Source organism: Schistocerca cancellata, unplaced genomic scaffold (assembly GCF_023864275.1).
Source record: "Schistocerca cancellata isolate TAMUIC-IGC-003103 unplaced genomic scaffold, iqSchCanc2.1 HiC_scaffold_238, whole genome shotgun sequence".
Taxonomy (NCBI): domain Eukaryota; kingdom Metazoa; phylum Arthropoda; class Insecta; order Orthoptera; family Acrididae; genus Schistocerca; species Schistocerca cancellata.
This window is the reverse complement of record NW_026046260.1, coordinates 46,507-59,391: the sequence shown is the minus strand read 5'-3', so window position 1 is coordinate 59,391 and position 12,885 is coordinate 46,507. Positions and strand designations below refer to the sequence as shown.

At 53.4% G+C, this 12,885-nt stretch overlaps 25 non-coding genes across 25 annotated transcripts; all 25 read left to right on the top strand.

Annotated features, from left to right (window-relative positions):
* Positions 1 to 158: 158 nt before the first annotated feature.
* Trnal-uag (transfer RNA leucine (anticodon UAG)) lies at positions 159 to 240 on the top strand. The gene has a single exon. It is a non-coding gene; the product is annotated as a tRNA-Leu (tRNA).
* Positions 241 to 685: 445 nt separating this feature from the next.
* Trnae-cuc (transfer RNA glutamic acid (anticodon CUC)) lies at positions 686 to 757 on the top strand. The gene has a single exon. It is a non-coding gene; the product is annotated as a tRNA-Glu (tRNA).
* Positions 758 to 1,131: 374 nt separating this feature from the next.
* Positions 1,132 to 1,203, top strand: Trnah-gug (transfer RNA histidin (anticodon GUG)). Its single transcript has one exon. It is a non-coding gene; the product is annotated as a tRNA-His (tRNA).
* Positions 1,204 to 1,643: 440 nt separating this feature from the next.
* Positions 1,644 to 1,725, top strand: Trnal-uag (transfer RNA leucine (anticodon UAG)). The gene has a single exon. It is a non-coding gene; the product is annotated as a tRNA-Leu (tRNA).
* Positions 1,726 to 2,170: 445 nt separating this feature from the next.
* Trnae-cuc (transfer RNA glutamic acid (anticodon CUC)) lies at positions 2,171 to 2,242 on the top strand. Its single transcript has one exon. It is a non-coding gene; the product is annotated as a tRNA-Glu (tRNA).
* Positions 2,243 to 2,616: 374 nt separating this feature from the next.
* Trnah-gug (transfer RNA histidin (anticodon GUG)) lies at positions 2,617 to 2,688 on the top strand. Its single transcript has one exon. It is a non-coding gene; the product is annotated as a tRNA-His (tRNA).
* Positions 2,689 to 3,654: 966 nt separating this feature from the next.
* On the top strand, positions 3,655 to 3,725 carry Trnae-cuc (transfer RNA glutamic acid (anticodon CUC)). The gene has a single exon. It is a non-coding gene; the product is annotated as a tRNA-Glu (tRNA).
* Positions 3,726 to 4,100: 375 nt separating this feature from the next.
* Trnah-gug (transfer RNA histidin (anticodon GUG)) lies at positions 4,101 to 4,172 on the top strand. Its single transcript has one exon. It is a non-coding gene; the product is annotated as a tRNA-His (tRNA).
* A 440-nt stretch (positions 4,173 to 4,612) lies between these two features.
* On the top strand, positions 4,613 to 4,693 carry Trnal-uag (transfer RNA leucine (anticodon UAG)). The gene has a single exon. It is a non-coding gene; the product is annotated as a tRNA-Leu (tRNA).
* A 444-nt stretch (positions 4,694 to 5,137) lies between these two features.
* On the top strand, positions 5,138 to 5,209 carry Trnae-cuc (transfer RNA glutamic acid (anticodon CUC)). The gene has a single exon. It is a non-coding gene; the product is annotated as a tRNA-Glu (tRNA).
* Positions 5,210 to 5,582: 373 nt separating this feature from the next.
* On the top strand, positions 5,583 to 5,654 carry Trnah-gug (transfer RNA histidin (anticodon GUG)). The gene has a single exon. It is a non-coding gene; the product is annotated as a tRNA-His (tRNA).
* Positions 5,655 to 6,094: 440 nt separating this feature from the next.
* On the top strand, positions 6,095 to 6,176 carry Trnal-uag (transfer RNA leucine (anticodon UAG)). Its single transcript has one exon. It is a non-coding gene; the product is annotated as a tRNA-Leu (tRNA).
* Positions 6,177 to 6,620: 444 nt separating this feature from the next.
* Trnae-cuc (transfer RNA glutamic acid (anticodon CUC)) lies at positions 6,621 to 6,692 on the top strand. The gene has a single exon. It is a non-coding gene; the product is annotated as a tRNA-Glu (tRNA).
* A 377-nt stretch (positions 6,693 to 7,069) lies between these two features.
* On the top strand, positions 7,070 to 7,141 carry Trnah-gug (transfer RNA histidin (anticodon GUG)). The gene has a single exon. It is a non-coding gene; the product is annotated as a tRNA-His (tRNA).
* Positions 7,142 to 7,580: 439 nt separating this feature from the next.
* Trnal-uag (transfer RNA leucine (anticodon UAG)) lies at positions 7,581 to 7,662 on the top strand. The gene has a single exon. It is a non-coding gene; the product is annotated as a tRNA-Leu (tRNA).
* A 447-nt stretch (positions 7,663 to 8,109) lies between these two features.
* Positions 8,110 to 8,181, top strand: Trnae-cuc (transfer RNA glutamic acid (anticodon CUC)). Its single transcript has one exon. It is a non-coding gene; the product is annotated as a tRNA-Glu (tRNA).
* Positions 8,182 to 8,559: 378 nt separating this feature from the next.
* Trnah-gug (transfer RNA histidin (anticodon GUG)) lies at positions 8,560 to 8,631 on the top strand. The gene has a single exon. It is a non-coding gene; the product is annotated as a tRNA-His (tRNA).
* A 437-nt stretch (positions 8,632 to 9,068) lies between these two features.
* Positions 9,069 to 9,151, top strand: Trnal-uag (transfer RNA leucine (anticodon UAG)). Its single transcript has one exon. It is a non-coding gene; the product is annotated as a tRNA-Leu (tRNA).
* A 444-nt stretch (positions 9,152 to 9,595) lies between these two features.
* Trnae-cuc (transfer RNA glutamic acid (anticodon CUC)) lies at positions 9,596 to 9,666 on the top strand. The gene has a single exon. It is a non-coding gene; the product is annotated as a tRNA-Glu (tRNA).
* Positions 9,667 to 10,040: 374 nt separating this feature from the next.
* On the top strand, positions 10,041 to 10,112 carry Trnah-gug (transfer RNA histidin (anticodon GUG)). Its single transcript has one exon. It is a non-coding gene; the product is annotated as a tRNA-His (tRNA).
* Positions 10,113 to 10,551: 439 nt separating this feature from the next.
* Positions 10,552 to 10,633, top strand: Trnal-uag (transfer RNA leucine (anticodon UAG)). The gene has a single exon. It is a non-coding gene; the product is annotated as a tRNA-Leu (tRNA).
* Positions 10,634 to 11,077: 444 nt separating this feature from the next.
* On the top strand, positions 11,078 to 11,149 carry Trnae-cuc (transfer RNA glutamic acid (anticodon CUC)). Its single transcript has one exon. It is a non-coding gene; the product is annotated as a tRNA-Glu (tRNA).
* A 374-nt stretch (positions 11,150 to 11,523) lies between these two features.
* On the top strand, positions 11,524 to 11,595 carry Trnah-gug (transfer RNA histidin (anticodon GUG)). Its single transcript has one exon. It is a non-coding gene; the product is annotated as a tRNA-His (tRNA).
* Positions 11,596 to 12,034: 439 nt separating this feature from the next.
* On the top strand, positions 12,035 to 12,116 carry Trnal-uag (transfer RNA leucine (anticodon UAG)). The gene has a single exon. It is a non-coding gene; the product is annotated as a tRNA-Leu (tRNA).
* A 444-nt stretch (positions 12,117 to 12,560) lies between these two features.
* On the top strand, positions 12,561 to 12,632 carry Trnae-cuc (transfer RNA glutamic acid (anticodon CUC)). The gene has a single exon. It is a non-coding gene; the product is annotated as a tRNA-Glu (tRNA).
* The last annotated feature ends 253 nt before the right edge of the window (positions 12,633 to 12,885 follow it).

Genomic DNA, 12,885 nt, shown 5'->3' with positions numbered 1-12,885 from the left:
CCATATGGCGGGCACGGCATTTTCTTGTTGTGGGTGGCCTAAAGAGACGCTTCCAGTGGAGAGCAGTGAAAATACATGGCACGGCGATTGCCAAGATACTTCCATTTCGAAGTGATCTTTGTAGTACAAAGGGAACGTTTTGCCGCCGCTCTTGCAAGGGTAACGTGGCCGAGCGGTCTAAGGCGCTGGTTTTAGGCACCAGTCTTTTCTGAGGCGTGGGTTCGAATCCCACCGTTGCCAATTTGGCGTCTCATTTTTGTGCCGTTGCTGTGTGTTCTCGTGGAGTAGGTCGCAGCTCATGTGACGCGCGTGTTGCGTAGGTAGGCGTGGCCGAGCGGTCTCAGGCGCTGGTTTCAGGCACAAGTCTCTTCGGAGGCGTGGGTTCGAATCCCACTGCTGCCAAACGTGTAATGTTTCCTGCATCGAAGTCACATGCACTCATTGCCCGCAAAGGAAACAGCACAACAAGGCCGTGAGCGTCTGCTTCGTGAAGTGTCGTAGAACAGTACGTGGTGCAACGGCAGGATTTGTAGGCGCCTTTTGCTCTCATCACTGCTGGCGTTCGTCTCCACGATATGCGTCCAGAGCATGCCGCTCTACAGCGTGCGAGAGTGGATTTTTTACAGTTGTCGTCAGTTAATCGTGGGTGGTTGCTGCGTTCGCTGGAGGAGCACTGGCGTTGTAATCCGGTGTAGTCTAGTGGCTAGGATACCTGGCTCTCACCCAGGAGGCCCGGGTTCGATTCCCGGTACCGGAAATGCGCGTTTTTGTTGCTCCTCTTATGCGACTTGTCTCGACTTTGCTCGACTGACGCTACGCTGACGCGTGCAGAAAGCCACGTTAAGTATGATTCGTGGCAACACCCGACGGCGAGAGAGATGCTGTGTCTGTCCACTTGTTATCGAGTCACATGTCTGTAGTCAAGAGGCTTGGAGGACTGCAAGACATTGCCACGGAGGTGAATGCAGCTAACCACTGTAGTTAGTGTCCCGACAGCGCAGGCACGTTCATCTGCTCGTATGCATGTGATGGAGACCGTGTCTGCCACTGCTGTGGCGTACACCTTGGCCTAGGCTTTGCTGTGTATCGACACTTGCATTCAGCCAGCTGCTTTCGGGGGGCGCCTCCGTGGCCGTGATCGTCTAGTGGTTAGGACATTGCGTTGTGGCCGCAATAACCCAGGTTCGAATCCTGGTCACGGCAATTTTGAAAGTTTTTCCTTGCTGCCGTTGCATTGACGATAGTGCACGAGTACTCGAAATCACAGTGCTTTCTTGGTTTTTCACTCGTGTTCCGCAGGCCGCAGTTTGTACTTGAGCTCACATATGTTTGTTACATGGAGCATTCTAGCTCCGCCTGACAGGTACAGCTACGATACTTTAGTGGTTACGGAAAGCCCAGGTTCGAAACCTGGTCACGGCACGAAAACGTCTCTTGATGCTGTCTCCTTAACTACGACAGCTACAGACAAGTGGCGTCGCTACCATATGGCGGGCACGGCATTTTCTTGTTGTGGGTGGCCTAAAGAGACGCTTCCAGTGGGAGAGCAGTGAAAATACATGGCACGGCGATTGCCAAGATACTTCCATTTCGAAGTGATCTTTGTAGTACAAAGGGAACGTTTTGCCGCCGCTCTTGCAAGGGGTAACGTGGCCGAGCGGTCTAAGGCGCTGGTTTTAGGCACCAGTCTTTTCTGAGGCGTGGGTTCGAATCCCACCGTTGCCAATTTTGGCGTCTCATTTTTGTGCCGTTGCTGTGGTGGTTCTCGTGGAGTAGGTCGCAGCTCATGTGACGCGCGTGTTGCGTAGGTAGCGTGGCCGAGCGGTCTCAGGCGCTGGTTTCAGGCACAAGTCTCTTCGGAGGCGTGGGTTCGAATCCCACTGCTGCCAAACGTGTAATGTTTCCTGCATCGAAGTCACATGCACTCATTGCCCGCAAAGGAAACAGCACAACAAGGCGTGAGCGTCTGCTTCGTGAAGTGTCGTAGAACAGTACGTGGTGCAACGGCAGGATTTGTAGGCGCCTTTTGCTCTCATCACTGCTGGCGTTCGTCTCCACGATATGCGTCCAGAGCATGCGCTCTACAGCGTGCGAGAGTGGATTTTTTACAGTTGTCGTCAGTTAATCGTGGGTGGTTGCTGCGTTCGCTGGAGGAGCACTGGCGTTGTAATCCGGTGTAGTCTAGTGGCTAGGATACCTGGCTCTCACCCAGGAGGCCCGGGTTCGATTCCCGGTACCGGAAATGCGCGTTTTTGTTGCTCCTCTTATGCGACTTGTCTCGACTTTGCTCGACTGACGCTACGCTGACGCGTGCAGAAAGCCACGTTAAGTATGATTCGTGGCAACACCCGACGGCGAGAGAGATGCTGTGTCTGTCCACTTGTTATCGAGTCACATGTCTGTAGTCAAGAGGCTTGGAGGACTGCAAGACCATTGCCACGGAGGTGAATGCAGCTAACCACTGTAGTTAGTGTCCCGACAGCGCAGGCACGTTCATCTGCTCGTATGCATGTGATGGAGACCGTGTCTGCCACTGCTGTGGCGTACACCTTGGCCTAGGCTTTGCTGTGTATCGACACTTGCATTCCAGCCAGCTGCTTTCGGGGGCGCCTCCGTGCCGTGATCGTCTAGTGGTTAGGACATTGCGTTGTGGCCGCAATAACCCAGGTTCGAATCCTGGTCACGGCAATTTTGAAAGTTTTTCCTTGCTGCCGTTGCATTGACGATAGTGCACGAGTACTCGAAATCACAGTGCTTTCTTGGTTTTTCACTCGTGTTCCGCAGGCCGCAGTTTGTACTTGAGCTCACATATGTTTGTTACATGGAGCATTCTAGCTCCGCCTGACAGGTACAGCTACGATACTTTAGTGTTACGGAAAGCCCAGGTTCGAAACCTGGTCACGGCACGAAAACGTCTCTTGATGCTGTCTCCTTAACTACGACAGCTACAGACAAGTGGCGTCGCTACCATATGGCGGGCACGGCATTTTCTTGTTGTGGGTGGCCTAAAGAGACGCTTCCAGTGGGAGAGCAGTGAAAATACATGGCACGGCGATTGCCCAAGATACTTCCATTTCGAAGTGATCTTTGTAGTACAAAGGGAACGTTTTTGCCGCCGCTCTTGCAAGGGTAACGTGGCCGAGCGGTCTAAGGCGCTGGTTTTAGGCACCAGTCTTTTCTGAGGCGTGGTTCGAATCCCACCGTTGCCAATTTTGGCGTCTCATTTTTGTGCCGTTGCTGTGTGTTCTCGTGGAGTAGGTCGCAGCTCATGTGACGCGCGTGTTGCGTAGGTAGCGTGGCCGAGCGGTCTCAGGCGCTGGTTTCAGGCACAAGTCTCTTCGGAGGCGTGGGTTCGAATCCCACTGCTGCCAAACGTGTAATGTTTCCTGCATCGAAGTCACATGCACTCATTGCCCGCAAAGGAAACAGCACAACAAGGCGTGAGCGTCTGCTTCGTGAAGTGTCGTAGAACAGTACGTGGTGCAACGGCAGGATTTGTAGGGCGCCTTTTGCTCTCATCACTGCTGGCGTTCGTCTCCACGATATGCGTCCAGAGCATGCCGCTCTACAGCGTGCGAGAGTGGATTTTTTACAGTTGTCGTCAGTTAATCGTGGGTGGTTGCTGCGTTCGCTGGAGGAGCACTGGCGTTGTAATCCGGTGTAGTCTAGTGGCTAGGATACCTGGCTCTCACCCAGGAGCCCGGGTTCGATTCCCGGTACCGGAAATGCGCGTTTTTGTTGCTCCTCTTATGCGACTTGTCTCGACTTTGCTCGACTGACGCTACGCTGACGCGTGCAGAAAGGCCACGTTAAGTATGATTCGTGGCAACACCCGACGGCGAGAGAGATGCTGTGTCTGTCCACTTGTTATCGAGTCACATGTCTGTAGTCAAGAGGCTTGGAGGACTGCAAGACATTGCCACGGAGGTGAATGCAGCTAACCACTGTAGTTAGTGTCCCGACAGCGCAGGCACGTTCATCTGCTCGTATGCATGTGATGGAGACCGTGTCTGCCACTGCTGTGGCGTACACCTTGGCCTAGGCTTTGCTGTGTATCGACACTTGCATTCCAGCCAGCTGCTTTCGGGGGCGCCTCCGTGGCCGTGATCGTCTAGTGGTTAGGACATTGCGTTGTGGCCGCAATAACCCAGGTTCGAATCCTGGTCACGGCAATTTTGAAAGTTTTTCCTTGCTGGCCGTTGCATTGACGATAGTGCACGAGTACTCGAAATCACAGTGCTTTCTTGGTTTTTCACTCGTGTTCCGCAAGCCGCAGTTTGTACTTGAGCTCACATATGTTTGTTACATGGAGCATTCTAGCTCCGCCTGACAGGTACAGCTACGATACTTTAGTGGTTACGGAAAGCCCAGGTTCGAAACCTGGTCACGGCACGAAAACGTCTCTTGATGCTGTCTCCTTAACTACGACAGCTACAGACAAGTGGCGTCGCTACCATATGGCGGGCACGGCATTTTCTTGTTGTGGGTGGCCTAAAGAGACGCTTCCAGTGGGAGAGCAGTGAAAATACATGGCACGGCGATTGCCAAGATACTTCCATTTCGAAGTGATCTTTGTAGTACAAAGGGAACGTTTTGCCGCCGCTCTTGCAAGGGTAACGTGGCCGAGCGGTCTAAGGCGCTGGTTTTAGGCACCAGTCTTTTCTGAGCGTGGGTTCGAATCCCACCGTTGCCAATTTTGGCGTCTCATTTTTGTGCCGTTGCTGTGTGTTCTCGTGGAGTAGGTCGCAGCTCATGTGACGCGCCGTGTTGCGTAGGTAGCGTGGCCGAGCGGTCTCAGGCGCTGGTTTCAGGCACAAGTCTCTTCGGAGGCGTGGGTTCGAATCCCACTGCTGCCAAACGTGTAATGTTTCCTGCATCGAAGTCACATGCACTCATTGCCCGCAAAGGAAACAGCACAACAAGGCGTGAGCGTCTGCTTCGTGAAGTGTCGTAGAACAGTACGTGGTGCAACGGCAGGATTTGTAGGCGCCTTTTGCTCTCATCACTGCTGGCGTTCGTCTCCACGATATGCGTCCAGAGCATGCCGCTCTACAGCGTGCGAGAGTGGATTTTTTACAGTGTCGTCAGTTAATCGTGGGTGGTTGCTGCGTTCGCTGGAGGAGCACTGGCGTTGTAATCCGGTGTAGTCTAGTGGCTAGGATACCTGGCTCTCACCCAGGAGGCCCGGGTTCGATTCCCGGTACCGGAAATGCGCGTTTTTGTTGCTCCTCTTATGCGACTTGTCTCGACTTTGCTCGACTGACGCTACGCTGACGCGTGCAGAAAGCCACGTTAAGTATGATTCGTGGCAACACCCGACGGCGAGAGAGATGCTGTGTCTGTCCACTTGTTATCGAGTCACATGTCTGTAGTCAAGAGGCTTGGAGGACTGCAAGACATTGCCACGGAGGTGAATGCAGCTAACCACTGTAGTTAGTGTCCCGACAGCGCAGGCACGTTCATCTGCTCGTATGCATGTGATGGAGACGTGTCTGCCACTGCTGTGGCGTACACCTTGGCCTAGGCTTTGCTGTGTATCGACACTTGCATTCCAGCCAGCTGCTTTCGGGGGCGCCTCCGTGGCCGTGATCGTCTAGTGGTTAGGACATTGCGTTGTGGCCGCAATAACCCAGGTTCGAATCCTGGTCACGGCAATTTTGAAAGTTTTTCCTTGCTGCCGGTTGCATTGACGATAGTGCACGAGTACTCGAAATCACAGTGCTTTCTTGGTTTTTCACTCGTGTTCCGCAGGCCGCAGTTTGTACTTGAGCTCACATATGTTTGTTACATGGAGCATTCTAGCTCCGCCTGACAGGTACAGCTACGATACTTTAGTGGTTACGGAAAGCCCAGGTTCGAAACCTGGTCACGGCACGAAAACGTCTCTTGATGCTGTCTCCTTAACTACGACAGCTACAGACAAGTGGCGTCGCTACCATATGGCGGGCACGGCATTTTCTTGTTGTGGGTGGCCTAAAGAGACGCTTCCAGTGGGAGAGCAGTGAAAATACATGGCACGGCGATTGCCAAGATACTTCCATTTCGAAGTGATCTTTGTAGTACAAAGGGAACGTTTTGCCGCCGCTCTTGCAAGGGTAACGTGGCCGAGCGGTCTAAGGCGCTGGTTTTAGGCACCAGTCTTTTCTGAGGCGTGGGTTCGAATCCCACCGTTGCCAATTTTGGCGTCTCATTTTTGTGCCGTTGCTGTGTGTTCTCGTGGAGTAGGTCGCAGCTCATGTGACGCGCGTGTTGCGTAGTAGCGTGGGCCGAGCGGTCTCAGGCGCTGGTTTCAGGCACAAGTCTCTTCGGAGGCGTGGGTTCGAATCCCACTGCTGCCAAACGTGTAATGTTTCCTGCATCGAAGTCACATGCACTCATTGCCCGCAAAGGAAACAGCACAACAAGGCGTGAGCGTCTGCTTCGTGAAGTGTCGTAGAACAGTACGTGGTGCAACGGCAGGATTTGTAGGCGCCTTTTGCTCTCATCACTGCTGGCGTTCGTCTCCACGATATGCGTCCAGAGCATGCCGCTCTACAGCGTGCGAGAGTGGATTTTTTACAGTTGTCGTCAGTTAATCGTGGGTGGTTGCTGCGTTCGCTGGAGGAGCACTGGCGTTGTAATCCGGTGTAGTCTAGTGGCTAGGATACCTGGCTCTCACCCAGGAGGCCCGGGTTCGATTCCCGGTACCGGAAATGCGCGTTTTTGTTGCTCCTCTTATGCGACTTGTCTCGACTTTGCCTCGACTGACGCTACGCTGACGCGTGCAGAAAGCCACGTTAAGTATGATTCGTGGCAACACCCGACGGCGAGAGAGATGCTGTGTCTGTCCACTTGTTATCGAGTCACATGTCTGTAGTCAAGAGGCTTGGAGGACTGCAAGACATTGCCACGGAGGTGAATGCAGCTAACCACTGTAGTTAGTGTCCCGACAGCGCAGGCACGTTCATCTGCTCGTATGCATGTGATGGAGACCGTGTCCTGCCACTGCTGTGGCGTACACCTTGGCCTAGGCTTTGGCTGTGTATCGACACTTGCATTCCAGCCAGCTGCTTTCGGGGGCGCCTCCGTGGCCGTGATCGTCTAGTGGTTAGGACATTGCGTTGTGGCCGCAATAACCCAGGTTCGAATCCTGGTCACGGCAATTTGAAAGTTTTTCCTTGCTGCCGTTTGCATTGACGATAGTGCACGAGTACTCGAAATCACAGTGCTTTCTTGGTTTTTCACTCGTGTTCCGCAGGCCGCAGTTTGTACTTGAGCTCACATATGTTTGTTACATGGAGCATTCTAGCTCCGCCTGACAGGTACAGCTACGATACTTTAGTGGTTACGGAAAGCCCAGGTTCGAAACCTGGTCACGGCACGAAAACGTCTCTTGATGCTGTCTCCTAACTACGACAGCTACAGACAAGTGCGTCGCTACCATATGGCGGGCACGGCATTTTCTTGTTCGTGGGTGGCCTAAAGAGACGCTTCCAGTGGGGAGAGCAGTGAAAATACATGGCACGGCGATTGCCAAGATACTTCCATTTCGAAGTGATCTTTGTAGTACAAAGGGAACGTTTTGCCGCCGCTCTTGCAAGGGTAACGTGGCCGAGCGGTCTAAGGCGCTGGTTTTAGGCACCAGTCTTTTCTGAGGCGTGGGTTCGAATCCCACCGTTGCCAATTTTGGCGTCTCATTTTTGTGCCGTTGCTGTGTGTTCTCGTGGAGTAGGTCGCAGCTCATGTGACGCGCGTGTTGCGTAGGTAGGCGTGGCCGAGCGGTCTCAGGCGCTGGTTTCAGGCACAAGTCTCTTCGGAGGCGTGGGTTCGAATCCACTGCTGCCAAACGTTGTAATGTTTCCTGCATCGAAGTCACATGCACTCATTGCCCGCAAAGGAAACAGCACAACAAGGCGTGAGCGTCTGCTTCGTGAAGTGTCGTAGAACAGTACGTGGGTGCATACGGCAGGATTTGTAGGCGCCTTTTGCTCTCATCACTGCTGGCGTTCGTCTCCACGATATGCGTCCAGAGCATGCCGCTCTACAGCGTGCGAGAGTGGATTTTTTACAGTTGTCGTCAGTTAATCGTGGGTGGTTGCTGCGTTCGCTGGAGGAGCACTGGCGTTGTAATCCGGTGTAGTCTAGTGGCTAGGATACCTGGCTCTCACCCAGGAGGCCCGGGTTCGATTCCCGGTACCGGAAAATGCGCGTTTTTGTTGCTCCTCTTATGCGACTTGTCTCGACTTTGCTCGACTGACGCTACGCTGACGCGTGCAGAAAGCCACGTTAAGTATGATTCGTGGCAACACCCGACGGCGGAGAGAGATGCTGTGTCTGTCCACTTGTTATCGAGTCACATGTCTGTAGTCAAGAGGCTTGGAGGACTGCAAGACATTGCCACGGAGGTGAATGCAGCTAACCACTGTAGTTAGTGTCCCGACAGCGCCAGGCACGTTCATCTGCTCGTATGCATGTGATGGAGACCGTGTCTGCCACTGCTGTGGCGTACACCTTGGCCTAGGCTTTGCTGTGTATCGACACTTGCATTCCAGCCAGCTGCTTTCGGGGGGCGCCTCCGTGGCCGTGATCGTCTAGTGGTTAGGACATTGCGTTGTGGCCGCAATAACCCAGGTTCGAATCCTGGTCACGGCAATTTGAAAGTTTTTCTTGCTGCCGTTGCATTTGACGATAGTGCACGAGTACTCGAAATCACAGTGCTTTCTTGGTTTTTCACTCGTGTTCCGCAGGCCGCAGTTGTACTTGAGCTCACATATGTTTGTTACATGGAGCATTCTAGCTCCGCCTGACAGGTACAGCTACGATACTTTAGTGGTTACGGAAAGCCCAGGTTCGAAACCTGGTCACGGCACGAAAACGTCTCTTGATGCTGTCTCCTTAACTACGACAGCTACAGACAAGTGGCGTCGCTACCATATGGCGGGCACGGCATTTTCTTGTTGTGGGTGGCCTAAAGAGACGCTTCCAGTGGGAGAGCAGTGAAAATACATGGCACGGCGATTGCCAAGATACTTCCATTTCGAAGTGATCTTTGTAGTACAAAGGGAACGTTTTGCCGCCGCTCTTGCAAGGGTAACGTGGCCGAGCGGTTCTAAGGCGCTGGTTTTAGGCACCAGTCTTTTCTGAGGCGTGGGTTCGAATCCCACCGTTGCCAATTTTGGCGTCTCATTTTTGTGCCGTTGCTGTGTGTTCTCGTGGAGTAGGTCGCAGCTCATGTGACGCGCGTGTTGCGTAGTAGCGTGGCCGAGCGGTCTCAGGCGCTGGTTTCAGGCACAAGTCTCTTCGGAGGCGTGGGTTCGAATCCCACTGCTGCCAAACGTGTAATGTTTCCTGCATCGAGTCACATGCACTCATTGCCCGCAAAGGAAACAGCACAACAAGGCGTGAGCGTCTGCTTCGTGAAGTGTCGTAGAACAGTACGTGGTGCAACGGCAGGATTTGTAGGCGCCTTTTGCTCTCATCACTGCTGGCGTTCGTCTCTCACGATATGCGTCCAGAGCATTGCCGCTCTACAGCGTGCGAGAGTGGATTTTTTACAGTTGTCGTCAGTTAATCGTGGGTGGTTGCTGCGTTCGCTGGAGGAGCACTGGCGTTGTAATCCGGTGTAGTCTAGTGGCTAGGATACCTGGCTCTCACCCAGGAGGCCCGGGTTCGATTCCGGTACCGGAAATGCGCGTTTTTGTTGCTCCTCTTATGCGACTTGTCTCGACTTTGCTCGACTGACGCTACGCTGACGCGTGCAGAAAGCCACGTTAAGTATGATTCGTGGCAACACCCGACGGCGAGAGAGATGCTGTGTCTGTCCACTTGTTATCGAGTCACATGTCTGTAGTCAAGAGGCTTGGAGGACTGCAAGACATTGCCACGGAGGTGAATGCAGCTAACCACTGTAGTTAGTGTCCCGACAGCGCAGGCACGTTCATCTGCTCGTATGCATGTGATGGAGACCGTGTCTGCCACTGCTGTGGCGTACACCTTGGCCTAGGCTTTGCTGTGTATCGACACTTGCATTCCAGCCAGCTGCTTTCGGGGGCGCCTCCGTGGCCGTGATCGTCTAGTGGTTAGGACATTGCGTTGTGGCCGCAATAACCCAGGTTCGAATCCTGGTCACGGCAATTTTGAAAGTTTTTCCTTGCTGCCGTTGCATTGACGATAGTGCACGAGTACTCGAAATCACAGTGCTTTCTTGGTTTTTCACTCGTGTTCCGCAGGCCGCAGTTTGTACTTGAGCTCACATATGTTTGTTACATGGAGCATTCTAGCTCCGCCTGACAGGTACAGCTACGATACTTTAGTGGTTACGGAAAGCCCAGGTTCGAAACCTGGTCACGGCACGAAAACGTCTCTTGATGCTGTCTCCTTAACTACGACAGCTACAGACAAGTGGCGTCGCTACCATATGGCGGGCACGGCATTTTCTTGTTGTGGGTGGCCTAAAGAGACGCTTCCAGTGGGAGAGCAGTGAAAATACATGGCACGGCGATTGCCAAGATACTTCCATTTCGAAGTGATCTTTGTAGTACAAAGGGAACGTTTTGCCGCCGCTCTTGCAAGGGTAACGTGGCCGAGCGGTCTAAGGCGCTGGTTTTAGGCACCAGTCTTTTCTGAGGCGTGGGTTCGAATCCCACCGTTGCCAATTTTGGCGTCTCATTTTTGTGCCGTTGCTGTGTGTTCTCGTGGAGTAGGTCGCAGCTCATGTGACGCGCGTGTTGCGTAGGTAGCGTGGCCGAGCGGTCTCAGGCGCTGGTTTCAGGCACAAGTCTCTTCGGAGGCGTGGGTTCGAATCCCACTGCTGCCAAACGTGTAATGTTTCCTGCATCGAAGTCACATGCACTCATTGCCCGCAAAGGAAACAGCACAACAAGGCGTGAGCGTCTGCTTCGTGAAGTGTCGTAGAACAGTACGTGGTGCAACGGCAGGATTTGTAGGCGCCTTTTGCTCTCATCACTGCTGGCGTTCGTCTCCACGATATGCGTCCAGAGCATGCCGCTCTACAGCGTGCGAGAGTGGATTTTTTACAGTTGTCGTCAGTTAATCGTGGGTGGTTGCTGCGTTCGCTGGAGGAGCACTGGCGTTGTAATCCGGTGTAGTCTAGTGGCTAGGATACCTGGCTCTCACCCAGGAGGCCCGGGTTCGATTCCCGGTACCGGAAATGCGCGTTTTTGTTGCTCCTCTTATGCGACTTGTCTCGACTTTGCTCGACTGACGCTACGCTGACGCGTGCAGAAAGCCACGTTAAGTATGATTCGTGGCAACACCCGACGGCGAGAGAGATGCTGTGTCTGTCCACTTGTTATCGAGTCACATGTCTGTAGTCAAGAGGCTTGGAGGACTGCAAGACATTGCCACGGAGGTGAATGCAGCTAACCACTGTAGTTAGTGTCCCGACAGCGCAGGCACGTTCATCTGCTCGTATGCATGTGATGGAGACCGTGTCTGCCACTGCTGTGGCGTACACCTTGGCCTAGGCTTTGCTGTGTATCGACACTTGCATTCCAGCCAGCTGCTTTCGGGGGCGCCTCCGTGGCCGTGATCGTCTAGTGGTTAGGACATTGCGTTGTGGCCGCAATAACCCAGGTTCGAATCCTGGTCACGGCAATTTTGAAAGTTTTTCCTTGCTGCCGTTGCATTGACGATAGTGCACGAGTACTCGAAATCACAGTGCTTTCTTGGTTTTTCACTCGTGTTCCGCAGGCCGCAGTTTGTACTTGAGCTCACATATGTTTGTTACATGGAGCATTCTAGCTCCGCCTGACAGGTACAGCTACGATACTTTAGTGGTTACGGAAAGCCCAGGTTCGAAACCTGGTCACGGCACGAAAACGTCTCTTGATGCTGTCTCCTTAACTACGACAGCTACAGACAAGTGGCGTCGCTACCATATGGCGGGCACGGCATTTTCTTGTTGTGGGTGGCCTAAAGAGACGCTTCCAGTGGGAGAGCAGTGAAAATACATGGCACGGCGATTGCCAAGATACTTCCATTTCGAAGTGATCTTTGTAGTACAAAGGGAACGTTTTGCCGCCGCTCTTGCAAGGGTAACGTGGCCGAGCGGTCTAAGGCGCTGGTTTTAGGCACCAGTCTTTTCTGAGGCGTGGGTTCGAATCCCACCGTTGCCAATTTTGGCGTCTCATTTTTGTGCCGTTGCTGTGTGTTCTCGTGGAGTAGGTCGCAGCTCATGTGACGCGCGTGTTGCGTAGGTAGCGTGGCCGAGCGGTCTCAGGCGCTGGTTTCAGGCACAAGTCTCTTCGGAGGCGTGGGTTCGAATCCCACTGCTGCCAAACGTGTAATGTTTCCTGCATCGAAGTCACATGCACTCATTGCCCGCAAAGGAAACAGCACAACAAGGCGTGAGCGTCTGCTTCGTGAAGTGTCGTAGAACAGTACGTGGTGCAACGGCAGGATTTGTAGGCGCCTTTTGCTCTCATCACTGCTGGCGTTCGTCTCCACGATATGCGTCCAGAGCATGCCGCTCTACAGCGTGCGAGAGTGGATTTTTTACAGTTGTCGTCAGTTAATCGTGGGTGGTTGCTGCGTTCGCTGGAGGAGCACTGGCGTTGTAATCCGGTGTAGTCTAGTGGCTAGGATACCTGGCTCTCACCCAGGAGGCCCGGGTTCGATTCCCGGTACCGGAAATGCGCGTTTTTGTTGCTCCTCTTATGCGACTTGTCTCGACTTTGCTCGACTGACGCTACGCTGACGCGTGCAGAAAGCCACGTTAAGTATGATTCGTGGCAACACCCGACGGCGAGAGAGATGCTGTGTCTGTCCACTTGTTATCGAGTCACATGTCTGTAGTCAAGAGGCTTGGAGGACTGCAAGACATTGCCACGGAGGTGAATGCAGCTAACCACTGTAGTTAGTGTCCCGACAGCGCAGGCACGTTCA